The sequence below is a fragment of the Triturus cristatus genome, chromosome 12, assembly GCF_964204655.1.
Source record: "Triturus cristatus chromosome 12, aTriCri1.1, whole genome shotgun sequence".
Lineage (NCBI taxonomy): Eukaryota > Metazoa > Chordata > Amphibia > Caudata > Salamandridae > Triturus > Triturus cristatus.
In genome coordinates, this window is record NC_140595.1 from 662,885,364 (window position 1) to 662,904,965 (window position 19,602).

Genomic DNA, 19,602 nt, shown 5'->3' on the forward strand with positions numbered 1-19,602 from the left:
CCCTGGAGTCACACCTTGCTTTAGGATTGCTTATGGCCAAGCTTCCCTTTCCTGCTTTCATATTATCAAGAAAATATCATGAAGATCATTGAATTATAAATTATTGCCTCACCCCTTCCGATCGCCTGACAAACGCCATTCTCACCCTGCCGGGCAAAGCCAAATAAGCCATGCATATTTACAGTTCCTTTGAAAGGCAGAGCGAGGACTAGGACCTCTGTTCCGACTGAATCTGCATCCACAGAAAGGATGTTATAAGGCCCTACAAATTTCACCAAGGAGATGTGAAATTCTTCCCCCATAAAATACTTTTTTTCCCAGATACCCCGGCTCTTAGGCAAATGAGGTTACTCCTCAAAACCCCACCCCCACTCACCATAAATATCCTTCTCTCCTGCTGTCCATTCAAATGATACAAGGTATCTTGTACATAGAGAGAAAGGGAGAATAGGCAGACTTGTGCTTCAAAGATTTGGTGACCTTGGATGGGTGGGTTTAATGAAGAAGTGAACCTGGTTTCTGGGAAAGGAGTATCGAGATGAAGATGAGGAAAAGTGAACATGGACCACATTCATAGGTTAGAGAAATACATTTAATAGGTTGAATGGTTTTGAAAAGTGAACTTCGAGCAGTAATTGTTGTTTTTTAAATGGCAAATAAATTAAAAATGAATGTGGGATTGGAGGCACACTCTGAGCAGAAAAGCACCATAAGCTGCTATGGTGCAACTCAAGATGGTGAATAGAACCTTTAATATGATGATGCTCTTCTTTTGCTAGTTTTTTCGAGTCACCTTTTATTGTAAGTAGCTGATACAGCATTTTTTGCAGCTCTTCAGTTTATGGTTATCATGTGAGAACACTGTTTTCATCATATTTATTATTCTACAAATGTATTTTTAAATGCACTGATGTGGTGTTTGCATGAAATGCAAGATGGCACATCATGGAATGTTTAAACTGAGCATCGCGTAGGATATGTGATATTTGGCACCCAGAGGAGTAGGACACCTAGATCCTATAAGAAGTAAAGACTCTCTAGCAAGGGCCGTCCATACTCTGAGTTTAAACTTTACTTTTTGTGAAATGGTTTATGAAAAACAACACGGCTGCTCCAGGTGAGGCTCGAACTCACAACCTCGGCATGGCTCAGTGCAAGTACTGCTGTATAAGTACCGCGCGCTAACCGATTGCGCCACTGGAGCTCTCTCTTTTCACATCTCCCCAGGTGAGCCATCTACAGCTGACCAAGTAGATGACAGACACTGCTCCATCATTCACTGTGCAAGATCGACTCACATGCTAGCATGTTATCATGACTATTAAAAATACAGTCCAAACGGAATAGATTCTATAATTGTCCAATAACATATGCTCTGTCTATTCAAAACCCCATAGAATTATATCTTGACAGTTCTGACAAAGTCTAGGGGAATCTTATGAATATTTGTAATTAGCACATAGTAAGAATTTCCCAAAAATGAAATGTAGGTCCCTAATTGGGGGAAGACGTGGAATGTGAGATCTTGCCTCAGCTGTTTTTTTTCTTTTTTAGGTACAGTATATTGACACTTCAGTACCTTTTGTGAAGCAAGGTTTCAGATGGGGCTGTAGGGCAGACGAGGTGGCTGAGTGGTTAAGGCGATGGACTGCTAATCCATTGTGCTCTGCACGCGTGGGTTCGAATCCCACCTTCGTCGGAAAGCCATCAGAGTCTCTTTTGATGGCCAGCATTTCTTGTAGTATAATTACACTCTCTTTCAAGACAGAGCCAGGATCCGCTAGATGGGATCATCTGACTGTTCCATTTTAACAAATATGTCAAATAAAGTGAAGTATTTTGTGCGTAATAGAAATTAGATCTTTCATGGAGTTTCCAGAGGATTGCCTTTCACTCACTCCTGGCTTATTAACCAGTTTGGATAAATAGATTGATAAGAAAGCAGCTCTTACTCCTAAAGTTTAGGCCGTCTCAAATGAATGACTGTTAACATATGTCTGCCCCACAGAGACAGATCACTTCTAATAAGTGGGTTCTCTATATGTCACTGATTGCAGACATACTAACTAGAGCTATCAGTATGGTCTTGAATGTGAAAACTCTTATTTTCTCATATGAAAATGTAGTTTTTCATACTTCCAAGAAAAGTGCCTTAAGCATGGTCTTCAATGTGTGCGCGCACGTGGACATTCATATGCAACTACGTTTCCATACAGAGTCTCAAAATCATAGATATATTCATACCTCAGTAAGAATACATGTTGCAATTTACATCCTGCGTGCAGACTGGCTTTGTAGCTCAGTGACAGAGCACTGGTCTTGTAAACCAGGGGTCATGAGTTCAAGCCTCATCATGGCCTTTTTACATGAGTCTTTCTGTATGTTGTTTTCAAGTCATTCCTCCCTGGAGTCACACCTTGCTTTAGGATTGCTTATTGCCAAGCTTCCCTTTCCTGCTTTCATATTATCAAGAAAATATCATGAAGATCATTGAATTATAAATTATTGCCTCACCCCTTCCGATCGCCTGACGAACGCCTGACAAACGCCATTCTCACCCTGCCTGGCAAGCCCTGCCGGGCAAAGCCAAATAAGCCATGCATATTTACAGTTCCTTTGAAAGGCAGAGCGAGGACTAGGACCTCTGTTCCGACTGAATCTGCATCCACAGAAAGGATGTTATAAGGCCCTTCAAATTTCACCAAGGAGATGTGAAATTCTTCCCCCATAAAATACTTTTTTTCCCAGATACCCCGGCTCTTAGGCAAATGAGGTTACTCCTCAAAACCCCACCCCCACTCACCATAAATATCCTTCTCTCCTACTGTCCATTCAAATGATACAAGGTATCTTGTACATAGAGAGAAAGGGAGAATAGGCAGACTTGTGCTTCAAAGATTTGGTGACCTTGGATGGGTGGGTTGAATGAAGAAGTGAACCTGGTTTCTGGGAAAGGAGTATCGAGATGAAGATGAGGAAAAGTGAACATGGACCACATTCATAGGTTAGAGAAATACATTTAATAGGTTGAATAGTTTTGAAAAGTGAACTTCGAGCAGTAATTGTTGTTTTTTAAATTGCAAATAAATTAAAAATGAATGTGGGATTGGAGGCACACTCTGAGCAGAAAAGCACCATAAGCTGCTATGGTGCAACTCAAGATGGTGAATAGAACCTTTAATATGATGATGCTCTTCTTTTGCTAGTTTTTTCGAGTCACCTTTTATTGTAAGTAGCTGATACAGCATTTTTTGCAGCTCTTCAGTTTATGGTTATCATGTGAGAACACTGTTTTCATCATATTTATTATTCTACAAATGTATTTTTAAATGCACTGATGTGGTGTTTGCATGAAATGCAAGATGGCACATCATGGAATGTTTAAACTGAGTATCGCGTAGGATATGTGATATTTGGCACCCAGAGGAGTAGGACACGTAGATCCTATAAGAAGTAAAGACTCTCTAGCAAGGGCCGTCCATACTCTGAGTTTAAACTTTACTTTTTGTGAAATGGTTTATGAAAAACAACACGGCTGCTCCAGGTGAGGCTCAAACTCACAACCTCGGCATGGCTCAGTGCAAGTACTGCTGTATAAGTACCGCGCGCTAACCGATTGCGCCACTGGAGCTCTCTCTTTTCACATCTCCCCAGGTGAGCCATCTACAGCTGACCAAGTAGATGACAGACACTGCTCCATCATTCACTGTGCAAGATCGACTCACATGCTAGCATGTTATCATGACTATTAAAAATACAGTCCAAACGGAATAGATTCTATAATTGTCCTATAACATATGCTCTGTCTATTCAAAACCCCATAGAATTATATCTTGACAGTTCTGACAAAGTCTAGGGGAATCTTATGAATATTTGTAATTAGCACATAGTAAGAATTTCCCAAAAATGAAATGTAGGTCCCTAATTGGGGGAAGACGTGGAATGTGAGATCTTGCCTCAGCTGTTTTTTTTCTTTTTTAGGTACAGTATATTGACACTTCAGTACCTTTTGTGAAGCAAGGTTTCAGATGGGGCTGTAGGGCAGACGAGGTGGCCGAGTGGTTAAGGCGATGGACTGCTAATCCATTGTGCTCTGCACGCGTGGGTTCGAATCCCACCTTCGTCGGAAAGCCATCAGAGTCGCTTTTGATGGCCAGCATTTCTTGTAGTATAATTACACTCTCTTTCAAGACAGAGCCAGGATCCGCTAGATGGGATCATCTGACTGTTCCATTTTAACAAATATGTCAAATAAAGTGAAGTATTTTGTGCGTAATAGAAATTAGATCTTTCATGGAGTTTCCAGAGGATTGCCTTTCACTCACTCCTGGCTTATTAACCAGTTTGGATAAATAGATTGATAAGAAAGCAGCTCTTACTCCTAAAGTTTAGGCCGTCTCAAATGAATGACTGTTAACATATGTCTGCCCCACAGAGACAGATCACTTCTAATAAGTGGGTTCTCTATATGTCACTGATTGCAGACATACTAACTAGAGCTATCGGTATGGTCTTGAATGTGAAAACTCTTATTTTCTCATATGAAAATGTAGTTTTTCATACTTCCAAGAAAAGTGCCTTAAGCATGGTCTTCAATGTGTGCGCGCACGTGGACATTCATATGCAACTACGTTTCCATACAGAGTCTCAAAATCATAGATATATTCATACCTCAGTAAGAATACATGTTGCAATTTACATCCTGTGTGCAGACTGGCCTTGTAGCTCAGTGGCAGAGCACTGGTCTTGTAAACCAGGGGTCATGAGTTCAAGCCTCATTAGGGCCTTTTTACATGAGTCTTTCTGTATGTTGTTTTCAAGTCATTCTTCCCTGGAGTCACACCTTGCTTTAGGATTGCTTATTGCCAAGCTTCCCTTTCCTGCTTTCATATTATCAAGAAAATATCATGAAGATCATTGAATTATAAATTATTGCCTCACCCCTTCCGATCGCCTGACGAACGCCAGACCAACGCCATTCTCACCCTGCCGGGCAAAGCCAAATAAGCCATGCATATTTACAGTTCCTTTGAAAGGCAGAGCGAGGACTAGGACCTCTGTTCCGACTGAATCTGAATCCACAGAAAGGATGTTATAAGGCCCTACAAATTTCACCAAGGAGATGTGAAATTCTTCCCCCATAAAATACTTTTTTTCCCAGATACCCCGGCTCTTAGGCAAATGAGGTTACTCCTCAAAACCCCACCCCCACTCACCATAAATATCCTTCTCTCCTGCTGTCCATTCAAATGATACAAGGTATCTTGTACATAGAGAGAAAGGGAGAATAGGCAGACTTGTGCCTCAAAGATTTGGTGACCTTGGATGGGTGGGTTGAATGAAGAAGTGAACCTGGTTTCTGGGAAAGGAGTATCGAGATGAAGATGAGGAAAAGTGAACATGGACCACATTCATAGGTTAGAGAAATACATTTAATAGGTTGAATGGTTTTGAAAAGTGAACTTCGAGCAGTAATTGTTGTTTTTTAAATTGCAAATAAATTAAAAATGAATGTGGGATTGGAGGCACACTCTGAGCAGAAAAGCACCATAAGCTGCTATGGTGCAACTCAAGATGGTGAATAGAACCTTTAATATGATGATGCTCTTCTTTTGCTAGTTTTTTCGAGTCACCTTTTATTGTAAGTAGCTGATACAGCATTTTTTGCAGCTCTTCAGTTTATGGTTATCATGTGAGAACACTGTTTTCATCATATTTATTATTCTACAAATGTATTTTTAAATGCACTGATGTGGTGTTTGCATGAAATGCAAGATGGCACATCATGGAATGTTTAAACTGAGCATCGCGTAGGATATGTGATATTTGGCACCCAGAGGAGTAGGACACGTAGATCCTATAAGAAGTAAAGACTCTCTAGCAAGGGCCGTCCATACTCTGAGTTTAAACTTTACTTTTTGTGAAATGGTTTATGAAAAACAACACGGCTGCTCCAGGTGAGGCTCGAACTCACAACCTCGGCATGGCTCAGTGCAAGTACTGCTGAATAAGTACCGCACGCTAACCGATTGCGCCACTGGAGCTCTCTCTTTTCACATCTCCCCAGGTGAGCCATCTACAGCTGACCAAGTAGATGAGAGACACTGCTCCATCATTCACTGTGCAAGATCGACTCACATGCTAGCATGTTATCATGACTATTAACAATACAGTCCAAACGGAATAGATTCTATAATTGTCCTATAACATATGCTCTGTCTATTCAAAACCCCATAGAATTATATCTTGACAGTTCTGACAAAGTCTAGGGGAATCTTATGAATATTTGTAATTAGCACATAGTAAGAATTTCCCAAAAATGAAATGTAGGTCCCTAATTGGGGGAAGACGTGGAATGTGAGATCTTGCCTCAGCTGTTTTTTTTCTTTTTTAAGTACAGTATATTGACACTTCAGTACCTTTTGTGAAGCAAGGTTTCAGATGGGGCTGTAGGGCAGACGAGGTGGCCGAGTGGTTAAGGCGATGGACTGCTAATCCATTGTGCTCTGCACGCGTGGGTTCGAATCCCACCTTCGTCGGAAAGCCATCAGAGTCTCTTTTGATGGCCAGCATTTCTTGTAGTATAATTACACTCTCTTTCAAGACAGAGCCAGGATCCGCTAGATGGGATCATCTGACTGTTCCATTTTAACAAATATGTCAAATAAAGTGAAGTATTTTGTGCGTAATAGAAATTAGATCTTTCATGGAGTTTCCAGAGGATTGCCTTTCACTCACTCCTGGCTTATTAACCAGTTTGGATAAATAGATTGATAAGAAAGCAGCTCTTACTCCTAAAGTTTAGGCCGTCTCAAATGAATGACTGTTAACATATGTCTGCCCCACAGAGACAGATCACTTCTAATAAGTGGGTTCTCTATATGTCACTGATTGCAGACATACTAACTAGAGCTATCGGTATGGTCTTGAATGTGAAAACTCTTATTTTCTCATATGAAAATGTAGTTTTTCATACTTCCATGAAAAGTGCCTTAAGCATGGTCTTCAATGTGTGCGCGCACGTGGACATTCATATGCAACTACGTTTCCATACAGAGTCTCAAAATCATAGATATATTCATACCTCAGTAAGAATACATGTTGCAATTTACATCCTGCGTGCAGACTGGCCTTGTAGCTCAGTGGCAGAGCACTGGTCTTGTAAACCAGGGGTCATGAGTTCAAGCTTCATCAGGGCCTTTTTACATGAGTCTTTCTGTATGTTGTTTTCAAGTCATTCTTCCCTGGAGTCACACCTTGCTTTAGGATTGCTTATTGCCAAGCTTCCCTTTCCTGCTTTCATATTATCAAGAAAATATCATGAAGATCATTGAATTATAAATTATTGCCTCACCCCTTCCGATCGCCTGACAAACGCCATTCTCACCCTGCCGGGCAAAGCCAAATAAGCCATGCATATTTACAGTTCCTTTGAAAGGCAGAGCGAGGACTAGGACCTCTGTTCCGACTGAATCTGCATCCACAGAAAGGATGTTATAAGGCCCTACAAATTTCACCAAGGAGATGTGAAATTCTTCCCCCATAAAATACTTTTTTTCCCAGATACCCCGGCTCTTAGGCAAATGAGGTTACTCCTCAAAACCCCACCCCCACTCACCATAAATATCCTTCTCTCCTGCTGTCCATTCAAATGATACAAGGTATCTTGTACATAGAGAGAAAGGGAGAATAGGCAGACTTGTGCTTCAAAGATTTGGTGACCTTGGATGGGTGGGTTTAATGAAGAAGTGAACCTGGTTTCTGGGAAAGGAGTATCGAGATGAAGATGAGGAAAAGTGAACATGGACCACATTCATAGGTTAGAGAAATACATTTAATAGGTTGAATGGTTTTGAAAAGTGAACTTCGAGCAGTAATTGTTGTTTTTTAAATTGCAAATAAATTAAAAATGAATGTGGGATTGGAGGCACATTCTGAGCAGAAAAGCACCATAAGCTGCTATGGTGCAACTCAAGATGGTGAATAGAACCTTTAATATGATGATGCTCTTCTTTTGCTAGTTTTTTCGAGTCACCTTTTATTGTAAGTAGCTGATACAGCATTTTTTGCAGCTCTTCAGTTTATGGTTATCATGTGAGAACACTGTTTTCATCATATTTATTATTCTACAAATGTATTTTTAAATGCACTGATGTGGTGTTTGCATGAAATGCAAGATGGCACATCATGGAATGTTTAAACTGAGCATCGCGTAGGATATGTGATATTTGGCACCCAGAGAAGTAGGACACGTAGATCCTATAAGAAGTAAAGACTCTCTAGCAAGGGCCGTCCATACTCTGAGTTTAAACTTTACTTTTTGTGAAATGGTTTATGAAAAACAACACGGCTGATCCAGGTGAGGCTCGAACTCACAACCTCGGCATGGCTCAGTGCAAGTACTGCTGTATAAGTACCGCACGCTAACCGATTGTGCCACTGGAGCTCTCTCTTTTCACATCTCCCCAGGTGAGCCATCTACAGCTGACCAAGTAGATGACAGACACTGCTCCATCATTCACTGTGCAAGATCGACTCACATGCTAGCATGTTATCATGACTATTAAAAATACAGTCCAAACGGAATAGATTCTATAATTGTCCTATAACATATGCTCTGTCTATTCAAAACCCCATAGAATTATATCTTGACAGTTCTGACAAAGTCTAGGGGAATCTTATGAATATTTGTAATTAGCACATAGTAAGAATTTCCCAAAAATGAAATGTAGGTCCCTAATTGGGGGAAGACGTGGAATGTGAGATCTTGCCTCAGCTGTTTTTTTTCTTTTTTAGGTACAGTATATTGACACTTCAGTACCTTTTGTGAAGCAAGGTTTCAGATGGGGCTGTAGGGCAGACGAGGTGGCCGAGTGGTTAAGGCGATGGACTGCTAATCCATTGTGCTCTGCACGCGTGGGTTCGAATCCCACCTTCGTCGGAAATCCATCAGAGTCTCTTTTGATGGCCAGCATTTCTTGTAGTATAATTACACTCTCTTTCAAGACAGAGCCAGGATCCGCTAGATGGGATCATCTGACTGTTCCATTTTAACAAATATGTCAAATAAAGTGAAGTATTTTGTGCGTAATAGAAATTAGATCTTTCATGGAGTTTCCAGAGGATTGCCTTTCACTCACTCCTGGCTTATTAACCAGTTTGGATAAATAGATTGATAAGAAAGCAGCTCTTACTCCTAAAGTTTAGGCCGTCTCAAATGAATGACTGTTAACATATGTCTGCCCCACAGAGACAGATCACTTCTAATAAGTGGGTTCTCTATATGTCACTGATTGCAGACATACTAACTAGAGCTATCAGTATGGTCTTGAATGTGAAAACTCTTATTTTCTCATATGAAAATGTAGTTTTTCATACTTCCAAGAAAAGTGCCTTAAGCATGGTCTTCAATGTGTGCGCGCACGTGGACATTCATATGCAACTACGTTTCCATACAGAGTCTCAAAATCATAGATATATTCATACCTCAGTAAGAATACATGTTGCAATTTACATCCTGCGGGCAGACTGGCCTTGTAGCTCAGTGGCAGAGCACTGGTCTTGTAAACCAGGGGTCATGAGTTCAAGCCTCATTAGGGCCTTTTTACATGAGTCTTTCTGTATGTTGTTTTCAAGTCATTCTTCCCTGGAGTCACACCTTGCTTTAGGATTGCTTATGGCCAAGCTTCCCTTTCCTGCTTTCATATTATCAAGAAAATATCATGAAGATCATTGAATTATAAATTATTGCCTCACCCCTTCCGATCGCCTGACAAACGCCATTCTCACCCTGCCGGGCAAAGCCAAATAAGCCATGCATATTTACAGTTCCTTTGAAAGGCAGAGCGAGGACTAGGACCTCTGTTCCGACTGAATCTGCATCCACAGAAAGGATGTTATAAGGCCCTACAAATTTCACCAAGGAGATGTGAAATTCTTCCCCCATAAAATACTTTTTTTCCCAGATACCCCGGCTCTTAGGCAAATGAGGTTACTCCTCAAAACCCCACCCCCACTCACCATAAATATCCTTCTCTCCTGCTGTCCATTCAAATGATACAAGGTATCTTGTACATAGAGAGAAAGGGAGAATAGGCAGACTTGTGCTTCAAAGATTTGGTGACCTTGGATGGGTGGGTTTAATGAAGAAGTGAACCTGGTTTCTGGGAAAGGAGTATCGAGATGAAGATGAGGAAAAGTGAACATGGACCACATTCATAGGTTAGAGAAATACATTTAATAGGTTGAATGGTTTTGAAAAGTGAACTTCGAGCAGTAATTGTTGTTTTTTAAATTGCAAATAAATTAAAAATGAATGTGGGATTGGAGGCACACTCTGAGCAGAAAAGCACCATAAGCTGCTATGGTGCAACTCAAGATGGTGAATAGAACCTTTAATATGATGATGCTCTTCTTTTGCTAGTTTTTTCGAGTCACCTTTTATTGTAAGTAGCTGATACAGCATTTTTTGCAGCTCTTCAGTTTATGGTTATCATGTGAGAACACTGTTTTCATCATATTTATTATTCTACAAATGTATTTTTAAATGCACTGATGTGGTGTTTGCATGAAATGCAAGATGGCACATCATGGAATGTTTAAACTGAGCATCGCGTAGGATATGTGATATTTGGCACCCAGAGGAGTAGGACACGTAGATCCTATAAGAAGTAAAGACTCTCTAGCAAGGGCCGTCCATACTCTGAGTTTAAACTTTACTTTTTGTGAAATGGTTTATGAAAAACAACACGGCTGCTCCAGGTGAGGCTCGAACTCACAACCTCGGCATGGCTCAGTGCAAGTACTGCTGTATAAGTACCGCGCGCTAACCGATTGCGCTACTGGAGCTCTCTCTTTTCACATCTCCCCAGGTGAGCCATCTACAGCTGACCAAGTAGATGACAGACACTGCTCCATCATTCACTGTGCAAGATCGACTCACATGCTAGCATGTTATCATGACTATTAAAAATACAGTCCAAACGGAATAGATTCTATAATTGTCCCATAACATATGCTCTGTCTATTCAAAACCCCATAGAATTATATCTTGACAGTTCTGACAAAGTCTAGGGGAATCTTATGAATATTTGTAATTAGCACATAGTAAGAATTTCCCAAAAATGAAATGTAGGTCCCTAATTGGGGGAAGACGTGGAATGTGAGATCTTGCCTCAGCTGTTTTTTTTCTTTTTTAGGTACAGTATATTGACACTTCAGTACCTTTTGTGAAGCAAGGTTTCAGATGGGGCTGTAGGGCAGACGAGGTGGCCGAGTGGTTAAGGCGATGGACTGCTAATCCATTGTGCTCTGCACGCGTGGGTTCGAATCCCACCTTCGTCGGAAAGCCATCAGAGTCTCTTTTGATGGCCAGCATTTCTTGTAGTATAATTACTCTCTCTTTCAAGACAGAGCCAGGATCCGCTAGATGGGATCATCTGACTGTTCCATTTTAACAAATATGTCAAATAAAGTGAAGTATTTTGTGCGTAATAGAAATTAGATCTTTCATGGAGTTTCCAGAGGATTGCCTTTCACTCACTCCTGGCTTATTAACCAGTTTGGATAAATAGATTGATAAGAAAGCAGCTCTTACTCCTAAAGTTTAGGCCGTCTCAAATGAATGACTGTTAACATATGTCTGCCCCACAGAGACAGATCACTTCTTTTTTTTTTTTTTTTTTTTTTTTTAAAAACCTTTATTTGTGCATAGTAAAAGAACAAATACGGGCCTACAACCATCCGGCCGGCCACAATACGGCTAAGCACTGAGTCAGACATTACATCCCTTGTGCATTGATGATCAAGCTTAGCTACGATTCAAGAGGTATACACTGGAGAGATCCTTGACACCAGGGGAAGGAGAAGTGAAGGTTAATTTTAAGGTTTTTAAATAATTTTTTCGAGAAAAAAGTCAGTAAAGGATAGAACCAAGGAGATTCGAGTCCGCAAGATGGCTTCACCACACAGGAGAGCAGCAGCATCATTAAAACGACCATGGAAAATCTCAGACAGTGAGGCGGTGCAGTTAGATAACAGGATAGTCACATGAGTAAATACGCACCCCTCCAAAGCCGCCCCCACTCAATCCACCCCACGCCCGGACCCCGAATCGAAACAAGTATAGCGCAGAGACATAGAAGAAAAAGGCCCATAGAACTAAAAAAACAGTGAATTACCCCCCCACCCTACACCAATGTGGAGGCTACGGCCTGCCCCCCCCCCAGCATAGTGCCTGTCGCCCAATGAACCCGAAATATAGACAAGAGAGAAAGTAGGAATAGAATGAAGAAAATAAGAAAACAAAGAAGAAAGAAAGCGGGGAGGAGCCACACGTAACCTCGGAGCGCCCGGGACCACCGGCCAGCCACGCCTCCACACACTGAAAACCCACTATACCCAAAAGCGATCGTGTGAAGATAACGTGTCACAGCAATTTAAATGAAGGCAGACAATTCGCGACGAGTGCGCACAACATATGCAAACAGTTCCAGTCCGAGTCCAGTCCAGCCGTGAAACCATGGTGATATAACTCAACCTAGCCCTGGCCCGATCGCGGGCTTAAGATTAGACCAGCCCCCACATGAAGGCCCCGCATCCCGTGCAGACAAAGACAATATGGCCGCTGGGGAGAAGATGGAGAAGTAGAGTCACAAAATGGCCGCCGATCGGCTATTGAGGTCCCCTTGTGCACCATATAAAATCCAGACCTGGCCTGTAAAGTACACGAGTTCCACATAAAAGAAGCCGTAGGCCACCGTGAACGATTCCTCGTGGACGTCAGGTGTCGCTCAGCTGGATACTCTTGCGGGCGCGGTGGGGCAGGCAACAACAAGGCAGGCAGCGATGAACGGGGAAACAAAGTATCCGCAATTGAGCAGGGGAGCGATTGATCCTGGATGCCGGGAAAGCCAGTTGCAGACACCAGCGTAGCACGGTTATACACAGTCATTGCGGCCCCGCAAGAGGACAGAAGCACCGGCAGACCCATGTCTTGTTGATAACAAACGGGGCGCTCACGACCCGCAGCCGACAGTATGGAGTCGAACCGCTCACTCAGTGTTTGCAAGCCAGCACACAATTGCAGACGAAAGTCCCGCAGGGCAGCCAGAACGGAGCCGCATGTCAGCGGAAGCTGCGCCCCCACATCGGCAGCAATCCGGGACGGCACTGTGGAGCTAGAGTCTGGTAGAGGGAGGGCGAGGCGGGTAGCGGGCGAGACCGGAGCATCACCCCCCAGCAGCAGGCAGGCAATCAACGCCATGTTTTACCGCTGAACGGTGCAGTGGCCAGGGGGGGGTCGTTACAAGGAGGCAATTCCCATCAGGTCTGCGCCGCAACAGGTGAAAGCCAACAGTCGCTTCCCCTCCCTCGGGCTCTCTTTGCCGCCGACTAGGCGATAGAAGAAGGGGGTCTGCAGCCTCCCACAGCGCGGTCCACAGAGCGGGCCAGAAGACCCACCACACCGGGGCTTACCCTATAGCTCCAGCCCGTCAGGTGCAGGGTGCAGGAGGTGTCCGGGCGTCTCTCCCCCGGCTCATCTGGCGACAGTCCGTGGTGTGAGGCGGGATCGGGACCGCGGGGCTCAGGTTTGCGCCAGCGGGTCCGGTGACTGCGGAGCTTCCAGGGGGCCGGCCAAGGCCACAATAGAGCAGGGGTCCAGTGCGAAGAACAAAGGCACCAAGAACTCCGGCATCCGGGCGGGCTAAGACTCCGGGAAAGCGGCGGCGCGGTCAGCGCGTCGTCGCACACGGTGCACCTCGAAAATCGGCGAGGATAGGAATCAGGATGATAGTTCGAGGCCAAGGGCCGACGGAGCCGGGCGCTCAAGCGTCTGCTCCGGTCGCCATCTTGGCTCCTCCCCCTCAGATCACTTCTAATAAGTGGGTTCTCTATATGTCACTGATTGCAGACATACTAACTAGAGCTATCGGTATGGTCTTGAATGTGAAAACTCTTATTTTCTCATATGAAAATGTAGTTTTTCATACTTCCAAGAAAAGTGCCTTAAGCATGGTCTTCAATGTGTGCGCGCACGTGGACATTCATATGCAACTACGTTTCCATACAGAGTCTCAAAATCATAGATATATTCATACCTCAGTAAGAATACATGTTGCAATTTACATCCTGCGTGCAGAGTGGCATTGTTGCTCAGTGGCAGAGCACTGGTCTTGTAAACCAGGGGTCATGAGTTCAAGCCTCATCAGGGCCTTTTTACTTGAGTCTTTCTGCATGTTGTTTTCAAGTCATTCTTCCCTGGAGTCACACCTTGCTTTAGGATTGCTTATTGCCAAGCTTCCCTTTCCTGCTTTCATATTATCAAGAAAATATCATGAAGATCATTGAATTATAAATTATTGCCTCACCCCTTCCGATCGCCTGACGAACGCCTGACAAACGCCATTCTCACCCTGCCGGGCAAAGCCAAATAAGCCATGCATATTTACAGTTCCTTTGAAAGGCAGAGCGAGGACTAGGACCTCTGTTCCGACTGAATCTGCATCCACAGAAAGGATGTTATAAGGCCCTACAAATTTCACCAAGGAGATGTGAAATTCTTCCCCCATAAAATACTTTTTTTCCCAGATACCCCGGCTCTTAGGCAAATGAGGTTACTCCTCAAAACCCCACCCCCACTCACCATAAATATCCTTCTCTCCTGCTGTCCATCCAAATGATACAAGGTATCTTGTACATAGAGAGAAAGGGAGAATAGGCAGACTTGTGCTTCAAAGATTTGGTGACCTTGGATGGGTGGGTTGAATGAAGAAGTGAACCTGGTTTCTGGGAAAGGAGTATCGAGATGAAGATGAGGAAAAGTGAACATGGACCACATTCATAGGTTAGAGAAATACATTTAATAGGTTGAATGGTTTTGAAAAGTGAACTTCGAGCAGTAATTGTTGTTTTTTAAATTGCAAATAAATTAAAAATGAATGTGGGATTGGAGGCACACTCTGAGCAGAAAAGCACCATAAGCTGCTATGGTGCAACTCAAGATGGTGAATAGAACCGTTAATATGATGATGCTCTTCTTTTGCTAGTTTTTTCGAGTCACCTTTTATTGTAAGTAGCTGATACAGCATTTTTTGCAGCTCTTCAGTTTATGGTTATCATGTGAGAACACTGTTTTCATCATATTTATTATTCTACAAATGTATTTTTAAATGCACTGATGTGGTGTTTGCATGAAATGCAAGATGGCACATCATGGAATGTTTAAACTGAGCATCGCGTAGGATATGTGATATTTGGCACCCAGAGGAGTAGGACACGTAGATCCTATAAGAAGTAAAGACTCTCTAGCAAGGGCGTCCATACTCTGAGTTTAAACTTTACTTTTTGTGAAATGGTTTATGAAAAACAACACGGCTGCTCTAGGTGAGGCTCGAACTCACAACCTCGGCATGGCTCAGTGCAAGTACTGCTGTATAAGTACCGCACGCTAACCGATTGCGCCACTGGAGCTCTCTCTTTTCACATCTCCCCAGGTGAGCCATCTACAGCTGACCAAGTAGATGACAGACACTGCTCCATCATTCACTGTGCAAGATCGACTCACATGCTAGCATGTTATCATGACTATTAAAAATACAGTCCAAACGGAATAGATTCTATAATTGTCCTATAACATATGCTCTGTCTATTCAAAACCCCATAGAATTATATCTTGACAGTTCTGACAAAGTCTAGGGGAATCTTATGAATATTTGTAATTAGCACATAGTAAGAATTTCCCAAAAATGAAATGTAGGTCCCTAATTGGGGGAAGACGTGGAATGTGAGATCTTGCCTCAGCTGTTTTTTTTCTTTTTTAGGTACAGTATATTGACACTTCAGTACCTTTTGTGAAGCAAGGTTTCAGATGGGGCTGTAGGGCAGACGAGGTGGCCGAGTGGTTAAGGCGATGGACTGCTAATCCATTGTGCTCTGCACGCGTGGGTTCGAATCCCACCTTCGTCGGAAAGCCATTAGAGTCTCTTTTGATGGCCAGCATTTCTTGTAGTATAATTACACTCTCTTTCAAGACAGAGCCAGGATCCGCTAGATGGGATCATCTGACTGTTCCATTTTAACAAATATGTCAAATAAAGTGAAGTATTTTGTGCGTAATAGAAATTAGATCTTTCATGGAGTTTCCAGAGGATTGCCTTTCACTCACTCCTGGCTTATTAACCAGTTTGGATAAATAGATTGATAAGAAAGCAGCTCTTACTCCTAAAGTTTAGGCCGTCTCAAATGAATGACTGTTAACATATGTCTGCCCCACAGAGACAGATCACTTCTAATAAGTGGGTTCTCTATATGTCACTGATTGCAGACATACTAACTAGAGCTATCAGTATGGTCTTGAATGTGAAAACTCTTATTTTCTCATATGAAAATGTAGTTTTTCATACTTCCAAGAAAAGTGCCTTAAGCATGGTCTTCAATGTGTGCGCGCACGTGGACATTCATTTGCAACTACGTTTCCATACAGAGTCTCAAAACCATAGATATATTCATACCTCAGTAAGAATACATGTTGCAATTTACATCCTGCGAGCAGACTGGCCTTGTAGCTCATTGGCAGAGCACTGGTCTTGTAAACCAGGGGTCATGAGTTCAAGCCTCATCAGGGCCTTTTTACATGAGTCTTTCTGTATGTTGTTTTCAAGTCATTCTTCCCTGGAGTCACACCTTGCTTTAGGATTGCTTATTGCCAAGCTTCCCTTTCCTGCTTTCATATTATCAAGAAAATATCATGAAGATCATTGAATTATAAATTATTGCCTCACCCCTTCCGATCGCCTGACGAACGCCAGACCAACGCCATTCTCACCCTGCCGGGCAAAGCCAAATAAGCCATGCATATTTACAGTTCCTTTGAAAGGCAGAGCGAGGACTAGGACTTCTGTTCCGACTGAATCTGAATCCACAGAAAGGATGTTATAAGGCCCTACAAATTTCACCAAGGAGATGTGAAATTCTTCCCCCATAAAATACTTTATTTCCCAGATTCCCCGGCTCTTAGGCAAATGAGGTTACTCCTCAAAACCCCAACCCCACTCACCATAAATATCCTTCTCTCCTGCTGTCCATTCAAATGATACAAGGTAACTTGTACATAGAGAGAAAGGGAGAATAGGCAGACTTGTGCTTCAAAGATTTGGTGACCTTGGATGGGTGGGTTTAATGAAGAAGTGAACCTGGTTTCTGGGAAAGGAGTATCGAGATGAAGATGAGGAAAAGTGAACATGGACCACATTCATAGGTTAGAGAAATACATTTAATAGGTTGAATGGTTTTGAAAAGTGAACTTCGAGCAGTAATTGTTGTTTTTTAAATTGCAAATAAATTAAAAATGAATGTGAGATTGGAGGCACACTCTGAGCAGAAAAGCACCATAAGCTGCTATGGTGCAACTCAAGATGGTGAATAGAACCTTTAATATGATGATGCTCTTCTTTTGCTAGTTTTTTCGAGTCACCTTTTATTGTAAGTAGCTGATACAGCATTTTTTGCAGCTCTTCAGTTTATGGTTATCATGTGAGAACACTGTTTTCATCATATTTATTATTCTACAAATGTATTTTTAAATGCACTGATGTGGTGTTTGCATGAAATGCGAGATGGCACATCATGGAATGTTTAAACTGAGCATCGCGTAGGATATGTGATATTTGGCACCCAGAGGAGTAGGACACGTAGATCCTATGAGAAGTAGAGACTCTCTAGCAAGGGCCGTCCATACTCTGAGTTTAAACTTTACTTTTTGTGAAATGGTTTATGAAAAACAACACGGCTGCTCCAGGTGAGGCTCGAACTCACAACCTCGGCATGGCTCAGTGCAAGTACTGCTGTATAAGTACCGCGGGCTAACCGATTGCGCCACTGGAGCTCTCTCTTTTCACATCTCCCCAGGTGAGCCATCTACAGCTGACCAAGTAGATGACAGACACTGCTCCATCATTCACTGTGCAAGATCGACTCACATGCTAGCATGTTATCATGACTATTAAAAATACAGTCCAAACGGAATAGATTCTATAATTGTCCTATAACATATGCTCTGTCTATTCAAAACCCCATAGAATTATATCTTGACAGTTCTGACAAAGTCTAGGGGAATCTTATGAATATTTGTAATTAGCACATAGTAAGAATTTCCCAAAAATGAAATGTAGGTCCCTAATTGGGGGAAGACGTGGAATGTGAGATCTTGCCTCAGCTGTTTTTTTTCTTTTTTAGGTACAGTATATTGACACTTCAGTACCTTTTGTGAAGCAAGGTTTCAGATGGGGTTGTAGGGCAGACGAGGTGGCCGAGTGGTTAAGGCGATGGACTGCTAATCCATTGTGCTCTGCACGCGTGGGTTCGAATCCCACCTTCGTCGGAAAGCCATCAGAGTCTCTTTTGATGGCCAGCATTTCTTGTAGTATAATTACACTCTCTTTCAAGACAGAGCCAGGATCCGCTAGATGGGATCATCTGACTGTTCCATTTTAACAAATATGTCAAATAAAGTGAAGTATTTTGTGCGTAATAGAAATTAGATCTTTCATGGAGTTTCCAGAGGATTGCCTTTCACTCACTCCTGGCTTATTAACCAGTTTGGATAAATAGATTGATAAGAAAGCAGCTCTTACTCCTAAAGTTTAGGCCGTCTCAAATGAATGACTGTTAACATATGTCTGCCCCACAGAGACAGATCACTTCTAATAAGTGGGTTCTCTATATGTCACTGATTGCCCACATACTAACTAGAGCTATCAGTATGGTCTTGAATGTGAAAACTCTTATTTTCTCATATGAAAATGTAGTTTTTCATACTTCCAAGAAAAGTGCCTTAAGCATGGTCTTCAATGTGTGTGCGCACGTGGACATTCATATGCAACTACGTTTCCATACAGAGTCTCAAAATCATAGATATATTCATACCTCAGTAAGAATACATGTTGCAATTTACATCCTGCGTGCAGACTGGCCTTGTAGCTCAGTGGCAGAGCACTGGTCTTGTAAACCAGGGGTCATGAGTTCAAGCCTCATTAGGGCCTTTTTACATGAGTCTTTCTGTATGTTGTTTTCAAGTCATTCTTCTCTGGAGTCACACCTTGCTTTAGGATTGCTTATTGCCAAGCCTTCCTTTCCTGCTTTCATATTATCAAGAAAATATCATGAAGATCATTGAATTATAAATTATTGCCTCACCCCTTCCGATCGCCTGACGAACGCCAGACCAACGCCATTCTCACCCTGCCGGGCAAGCCCTGCCGGGCAAAGCCAAATAAGCCATGCATATTTACAGTTGCTTTGAAAGGCAGAGCGAGGACTAGGACCTCTGTTCCGACTGAATCTGAATCCACAGAAAGGATGTTATAAGGCCCTACAAATTTCACCAAGGAGATGTGAAATTCTTCCCCCATAAAATACTTTTTTTCCCAGATACCCCGGCTCTTAGGCAAATGAGGTTACTCCTCAAAACCCCAACCCCACTCACCATAAATATCCTTCTCTCCTGCTGTCCATTCAAATGATACAAGGTATCTTGTACATAGAGAGAAAGGGAGAATAGGCAGACTTGTGCTTCAAAGATTTGGTGACCTTGGATGGGTGGGT

General features: G+C 42.5%; 9 non-coding genes across 9 annotated transcripts; 6 read left to right on the top strand and 3 right to left on the bottom strand.

The window, feature by feature from the left end:
* Positions 1-1,109: 1,109 nt before the first annotated feature.
* Positions 1,110-1,204, bottom strand: TRNAI-UAU (transfer RNA isoleucine (anticodon UAU)). The gene is made up of 2 exons: positions 1,167-1,204; positions 1,110-1,145 (listed from the first exon to the last, which is right to left on the bottom strand). It is a non-coding gene; the product is annotated as a tRNA-Ile (tRNA).
* Positions 1,205-3,536: 2,332 nt separating this feature from the next.
* On the bottom strand, positions 3,537-3,631 carry TRNAI-UAU (transfer RNA isoleucine (anticodon UAU)). Its single transcript has 2 exons — positions 3,594-3,631; positions 3,537-3,572 (listed from the first exon to the last, which is right to left on the bottom strand). It is a non-coding gene; the product is annotated as a tRNA-Ile (tRNA).
* Positions 3,632-4,044: 413 nt separating this feature from the next.
* Positions 4,045-4,126, top strand: TRNAS-GCU (transfer RNA serine (anticodon GCU)). Its single transcript has one exon. It is a non-coding gene; the product is annotated as a tRNA-Ser (tRNA).
* Positions 4,127-6,457: 2,331 nt separating this feature from the next.
* On the top strand, positions 6,458-6,539 carry TRNAS-GCU (transfer RNA serine (anticodon GCU)). The gene has a single exon. It is a non-coding gene; the product is annotated as a tRNA-Ser (tRNA).
* Positions 6,540-8,859: 2,320 nt separating this feature from the next.
* On the top strand, positions 8,860-8,941 carry TRNAS-GCU (transfer RNA serine (anticodon GCU)). Its single transcript has one exon. It is a non-coding gene; the product is annotated as a tRNA-Ser (tRNA).
* Positions 8,942-10,753: 1,812 nt separating this feature from the next.
* TRNAI-UAU (transfer RNA isoleucine (anticodon UAU)) lies at positions 10,754-10,848 on the bottom strand. Its single transcript has 2 exons — positions 10,811-10,848; positions 10,754-10,789 (listed from the first exon to the last, which is right to left on the bottom strand). It is a non-coding gene; the product is annotated as a tRNA-Ile (tRNA).
* Positions 10,849-11,261: 413 nt separating this feature from the next.
* TRNAS-GCU (transfer RNA serine (anticodon GCU)) lies at positions 11,262-11,343 on the top strand. Its single transcript has one exon. It is a non-coding gene; the product is annotated as a tRNA-Ser (tRNA).
* Positions 11,344-15,884: 4,541 nt separating this feature from the next.
* On the top strand, positions 15,885-15,966 carry TRNAS-GCU (transfer RNA serine (anticodon GCU)). The gene has a single exon. It is a non-coding gene; the product is annotated as a tRNA-Ser (tRNA).
* A 2,331-nt stretch (positions 15,967-18,297) lies between these two features.
* On the top strand, positions 18,298-18,379 carry TRNAS-GCU (transfer RNA serine (anticodon GCU)). The gene has a single exon. It is a non-coding gene; the product is annotated as a tRNA-Ser (tRNA).
* Positions 18,380-19,602: the final 1,223 nt, after the last annotated feature.